Raw genomic sequence first — 6938 nt, 5'->3', positions numbered from 1 at the left:
TTCTGCGTGCCAGCCTGTTCTCCCTAACCTCTTACATGTCACCCCAAATCCTGAACTAGGGAGACAGATGTGAAGGCACATGCCCCCGTCCTCCCTGCAATTGATTTCGCAGAATGCTGATTTCTCCCCCAAAGGCTGATGCTGTAATTAATTGTCTTGTTTATGTGCATCAGAGAACCCCAATTTTGTTCGGTAGCACACTCACCATGCGCTAAACTCTAAGCCCTTAGCATACACTTTCGCATTTGACCTTCAGAACAGCCTATGACGTAAGGACTATTATCAACCCCATTTTCTCCATCAGAAAACTGAGATCTAGTGAGATCCAGAAACTTGCCCAGGTCACCTCGTGGATAAGCAGAGTAATCAGGATCAAACCCTGGCAGCCTGGTAAATACAAATTAAGTTTTTTTATCAGAGAGAAGAGCATGATAATGGCCAGGAGGGAGACTTTCCCACCACCAATTTGTCATCCAGTGTGACCTGTGTTGTTAATTTCCTCTTTACAGATTTATTTTTTTTTATCCAAGTGGATTAAGTTTCCGTGTCTTACTTCCGTATTTTCCTCTGTACCTTCTTCCTCCCATCTACCAAAGAATAGACAGCATCTGCAAACAAGTGTGATGGTCCTCAAATGGAAAAGCACTCTTCTGGAAACTCAATGCTAGTGCTGGCAGAACTAGAACCCCCTGAAGCAGTGTGAAGGGATTTCCAGGATTCCCTGCCAGTGTCGGGATGCACCTTGGAGATGTGAACATTTTGCAAAAAGATATCTTTGGAGATCTGAAATAGCTCCTCCCTCCACTCATTTCATTTCATCTCATCTCATCTGTCCTGAGGGCAACTGTACTTTTGAAGGGTACAACTAAGATTGGGTCCCCACAAGCAGCCCCTAAGACAGGGGATTTACTGGGAAGTGTTACCACGGAGTCAGTAGGGAGGTGGGAAGAAGAACCAGGAAAGGAAGGCGCCCAGGCAAGGATGCAATATTGGGCAAATTTCCACAGGAGAGTTCCGGAGACAGTAAGGGTCACTTCTCAGAGTTGTCCCAGTCAGAGTGGAAGGGAGCAGGGGTATTTTTACCTTCTCATTCCTCACTCCTGGGTACAGGGCTATCCTTGAGGAATACATAAGTTCCCACATGCAGCTACAGTGGGTTCAGGCAGCTGGAGGCTGATCTGCATACATAGAAATGCAGGTGCTGGCTTTTGAGAGGAAACCACTCTAGAGGCACTGTGCCCCCAAATGTAAAGGGTACCAATGACATGTGAGTGGAGCACTGTCAGTGTCTGCTACCAAGTGGGAAGGGGACAATGACTTGTCCATGACACGGACAGAAAGGTATGAGAAGGGCAGTAGTTTCCTGCAGGATCTGAAAGTCAGAAGGCAAGAGGTGACAGATGAGTAGGAAGCCAGAAGCTGTGCTCCTCAAGGGAAAGAGACAAGCAGTGACCAGGACAGATTGAGGGAACGCACAGACCTCTTTACAACGCCAAACTCTAATGCACTGGGAAGGGGATCTGGTAAGAGTGGACTGCACCATTCAAAGGGGCTGAGGGAATTGGTCATTTGGAAAGGGAAGAGTTATCTCTGAAAGCTGAAGAATCTGGAGACATCTGGACTACAGAAACCCGCGTCTGTATCCTCCAACAGACCAACTGCAGTACCCTCTAGTCTCACCATGCCCACCCCATACTCCACAACAAATATCCCCCACCGCCACAACGCTGGAGAAGGCTGTGGCACAGCCTGCTGCCCACACGGGCTTTCCACGGAGGGTGGTCAGACCCCGCCCTGATGATGTAGATTCTTCCAGAGAGGTTCTGTTTATCACGCATGGGCTCAGCTAGGCTGCTGTTGTGCCTAAACAAAGATGAGCAAGATCACAAATCGCCAAAGCTCTATCTTCCATGACTGCCCCACTCCCACCCCAACCCCTCACCCTGGCAAGTCTCCTGAGAGAAATGGGGTGCTCAAAGCATCTGAGGCAAGTATCCATGCTCTTTCTCTCCACTACTGGCTAGGGCTCTGGTCTAGGATCTACATAATCCTCAAGAGCTCATTTTCCTTAAGACCTAGGCTAATGCAGACCTACAGAATTTAACCTCCAAGAGGAACATATTTGTATCTTCTGAGACGGAGACAACCCAGGGCTCTGGCCACAGGGGTTCAAAGACAGAAAGGAAAGCAACAGAAAAGAAGATCCTATGGAGTCGGGGTTGGCAAACTTGTTCTGTAAAGGGCAAGATAGTAAATAATTTAGGCTTTGGAGGCTGTATGGTCTCTGTCACAACTACTCAACTCTGCTGTTGTAGTGCAAAACCAGTTATAGATACCTGCACGAATGAGTGTGGCTGTGTTCCAATAAAACTTTATTTATGGACTTAGAAATTTCACTTTCGTATAACTTTTATGTGTCAAGAAATGTTCTTCTTTTGATGTTTTTCAACCATTTAAAAATGGAAAACCCATTCTCAGCTCCTAGAATGTACAAAAACAGGCTGTGGGCAGGCTGTGGCCCACGGACTGTAGTATGCTGATCGCTGCTGTAGAAAGAAAAGCAACTACCCCATCCAGTTCTAGCTGTACGTTCTCCGTTTCTGCCATCGCACATTTCCACATCTTAGCAGACCAGCCTTGAGGTGTGATGTGAAAAGACCATTTTGTCCTCGGCTATGGTCAGTTTCTCTTTTTGGATTAAGAGCTGGTAGACACCTAACTCCTCTTGGAAGTTAAATTGTGGGACCAAATCGGTCACTGTTTGGTGGAATTTTAAATTTAAAAACATTAAATTGCAAACTGAAGGAAGGTATTTCCAAAAACTTAATGAAGCCATTCCAAATATATACTTTTTTTTAACTTGAACCAGAACACAAAAATATCCTGGAAACTGAACCTTAACTGAATAAGCATGTCAGTTGGTCTGAGTCTTTGGAGAAAGAAGATAGAGAAAACAACAAAACCATTAACACTTATCTGTGGAAGCTCCTCAAAGACAGAACAGTAGTTGATCTAAAGTGAAAGTGTCAAACATTTAACTGGGCGTTAAACATTTTGAGTGTGAGGGCCTCATCAGGGATCAGAGGCAATGTTTGATTTCCCATCAAAATGCCTTTCCCACTGTACACCCAGAAGAGATGACTGTCATTTCAGTAAATGCTCTGTCCTTAGTGTCTGAGAAAAAGGAAAGTCAGATTAAAATGACTCTTAAAAGTTACAGTGAGTTGTATATGACACGAAAAATATAAAGTTTTTGCAAATGTCAGCATCAGGGTATTATAAATGTTGACATTCAAAATCAATCACCTAAGCAGCTGAAAGCAGCTCATAGGATGCCATGGGGTTTAAATTGCCAGAAAGAACATATACTTGGTGAGAAACCTAGTAGCAGGCAGGTTATAGTTCCAGACTTTAGGGAGTTTAAAGGATTTTTTTGGGGGGAGTTTGGAGTTTGCTGAGACAGGACTGGTGTTTTAAATAAAATATGCATTTTGACAGCAGCCCACACTATATGTTACAAAGATGCTGTTTTGAGTTTAGAGCTGTAGAGTTGAGGGTCTTTTTTTGCATTTAATTCCGGAGAAGCACAGGACAGAGCATTCACCCTAAAGTCTAAGCCGCAATAGTGGTTCTAAAGAAGACCACACCAAGGTGTCCTGTTCACTCCTAGAATTGGAGTCCAGGGACTGTAATCCGTAGGTATGGAGAGCCTGGACTTTGTCGCAAAAATGAAGGCTTTCAGGTTCTGGCAGTAGGAATTGAGAGGAAAGGGTCAAAGGGTAAAAGAACAACATTTAATAACAAAATGGATATAAATGATAAAAGAGCAAGAACAAAAGTCGAAGATGATCCTACAGTTTTCATTTGGGAACCTCCCGCTGATAGAACGCAAGTAGTTAGAAAAGGCATCACATTTGTAGGAGAAAGATGGAGTCTAGTCTTAAATAGGTTCAGCTAGAAATAAGAGAAACTTAAGAGTGACGTCCTGTGTATATCTGGAAGCATGCAACTAGGCTTTAGATAAGAAGTTGGGACTGATCTGCATTAAAAATAGTTATCCACAATCTTAGAGCATTCTTTGAAAGGTAAAGTGAATCAAAATTGATTTTCTTTTTAGGAGTTTGAGAAGAGACTGAACCATGATTTAAAAACAAAAAAAGATTGGGATTTATTGACTAGCAGCAGTATATCCCCTAAAGTTGTTAATAATGGTGTTGAAAATATTAAACAGAATAACTTCTGGCAGTATGTAATTTCATTGGCAGCAAATCCCTTTGAAGAACAGTGGCATTTATTTCCAAGAGCGAGATGTAGCCCGGGCCCTTGATACAGACATGATATAGACACAGTCCCTCTGAGAACAGATGTAGTGAGTCCTGGTGAATCCGTGCAGACCCTGTGGAACACTGAGGTATAGGGAGTCCCCTGACTGTGTCTTAGGAACTTGCCTTCATGCATTTGGCAAAGACTGTGAAGCTCATGTGCAGTGCTGGCGGGGAGCCAAGTGAAAGTCTCCAGGCACAGCTGGAGAGTGGTGAAGAGCAAAGTTGAGAAAAACAAATTCTCCCAGTTGCCAGGTCAAATAACTCTTCTATTCAAAACCCTTCTAGGGCTTCACATTTCACTTAGAAGAAAATGCCAACTCCTCCGGCCTAAGAGGCAGTGCAATCCAGCCCCCACATCCAGTCCTACCCTTCTGCCCCTCACTCACACTTCTGTGCTCCTCACACTGGTCTTCCCCTGTTCATTCCAATCGCAGCTTACTTTGCTCTTGCCATCATCTGGACAACTCCTTGTCCTGACCTTTACGTACTGCGTCTTTCTCATCATACAGGTCTCAGCTAAAATGTCACCTCCTTAGAGAGGTCTTTCCTGACGATCACATCTGAGGTTGGATCCTGAGCTCTCGATCTGTACTGTGCACAGGGATCTCCTGTCACAATGCAGGCTTAGACTCAGTGGTTTTAGGGGGTAGAGCCAAAATTCTGCATTTCTAAAAAGCTCCCGGGCAGCACCACCACTCAATCTCTATTACACTACCTTGTTTCATTTTATGTTTCTTACACTTTGAAATTATCTGTATATGTATTGGATTGTTCATTGGTAGGTTGATCTATTTGTTTACTAGAGGGTAAATTCCATAAGAGTAAGGACTTGTTTTTTGCACTATTCTTCTTTATTCTTTTTGTCTTTGTATCCTCAGTGTTAGAGTTCTCTGGTGATCTGATCAAATAAGTCAAAAACAATTACAGTTTGCCTATCTGAGTCATATCTCCCTGTGATAATCCGCTCCTGGTTGAACATACTGATCTAGCTACAACACTGCCTAGATTCTGGCCTACAGCAGGGCCAGGCTCAATATGATTTCAGATTCGCTTGGCTAAAATAGGACTCTGGTGGAGAGTTACACTTCAGTAAAGTGAAGAGAGAAAATCTGCCAGGTCCTCTTATCAGGAGATTCAGCTTCAATATTCTGCATTGAAGGGATAATCCTCCAAATGAGACATATGGTCCACAGCGCAGGTCCTCCAGTTTCTGTTGAAGCTGAGGATGGTCACGGTCTCCTCATCATTCAATTTAAAGTCAAAGGCCTGAAATTTCTCAATAATGCATGTCAGTGTCACAGACTTGGGGATTATAACCACATTCCTCTGGATATGGAACTGGATCAGAACTTGGGCTATGAATTTTTTGCTCTGCAGCAATCTCCTTAATCGCGGAATCTTCCAGTAGGGAAAGGTCCTCTAGCTTGGCCCAAGGTCTCTCCAGAGTCCCCAGGGGGTTTCAAGCTCTAACAATGACGCCCTTGAGTGGCAGCACTGGATCTGTTTTTCCTGTGTGAGGCATGGGTGACACTCAATCTGGTTAGCCACCAGTTTGCATTTCAGTCTAGGTTTGGTCAAGAGCCTTTCGATCTGGAAGTGGTTGAAGTTGGAGATTCCAGTGGCTTTCATCAGCTCCTCATCCACCAGCTCCTCCGTGGTCTTCCAGGCATCCAAGAATGTTACTTTACTGCTGAGGACATTGCCTTTATTGTCTTTGGGGAAACAGTCCTTCCCAGGCTGCAATCCCTGTGACCAATAAGACAGATGTCTAGATAGTCCAGTTTGAGATCCTTGAGTGTCTTCTGACAAGCTTTGCTCATTAGGGTTCTCTCAAAGAAGGTGGGCCATAACTTGCTGCTGCTGAAGAGGTCTCCCTGCTTCACAGCTTCTCTTGGATGCCTCCCTCCTCCTCATTCTTATTTTGATAGATACAGGCACAGCTGATGTGGTGATTTCCTGGATCAATGGCCACCTTCACAGGCTCCTTGACTTTGCCTGGGGGAGACTGCCAGGTGCCCAGGTTCACAGTGGACATCTTGGCTTTGGTACTGAGCTCCACAAAGGTGGCTGTGGTTGGTGCAGAAACACTTCTGAGCAAGCAGATGTCTTGTGCCCTGGTTAAGGGGATGGGCCCTCAAGTAGGGACTTTGTCCAGCAGGTTCACTTTTGAATTCTCAGCAGTAAACACAGGACCTGGCAGGGCACAGATGCTCCTTAAGTACTGCTGAAGGAATGATGTTTTTCAAGATTCATTAATTGCTTTATCCCTTCAGTACCTGCTTACTGACTGCGTTGGCAACTGCTCCTTTGTACAGCAGGATCTAGACTGTAAGTGATAGGGCAGTGCCGCTCAAGAGCCAGTACAGGAACAGCTAGTTACTGGTCCAGGCTGAGATAAGAAGCTTGTACTAGAATGTAAATCTGATATGTCACTCAGCACAGTGTTTAGTTAGGACGACTTTTTTTTTCATAGCAAGACTTTCTTGATGAAGGAAATTGCTTTCACTTCTGGCACAGTTCCTTATCTCATCATAGAACAGTATGAACTTGCACCTGTGGGCAGGCTGCATTATGACTAGCACTGATTTAGAGAATAGATAGCTTAATAAGATA

The 6938-nt window shown here is 44.3% G+C and overlaps 1 pseudogene; it reads right to left on the bottom strand.

Moving 5' to 3' along the window:
* Positions 1-4198: 4198 nt before the first annotated feature.
* Positions 4199-6504, bottom strand: LOC139042771 (aldo-keto reductase family 1 member B10 pseudogene; annotated as a pseudogene).
* Positions 6505-6938: the final 434 nt, after the last annotated feature.

The sequence above is a fragment of the Equus asinus genome, chromosome X (assembly GCF_041296235.1).
Source record: "Equus asinus isolate D_3611 breed Donkey chromosome X, EquAss-T2T_v2, whole genome shotgun sequence".
NCBI classification, from domain to species: Eukaryota; Metazoa; Chordata; class Mammalia; order Perissodactyla; family Equidae; genus Equus; species Equus asinus.
The sequence above is the reverse complement of the archived record's forward strand: the minus strand, read 5'-3'. Positions and strand labels throughout refer to the sequence as shown.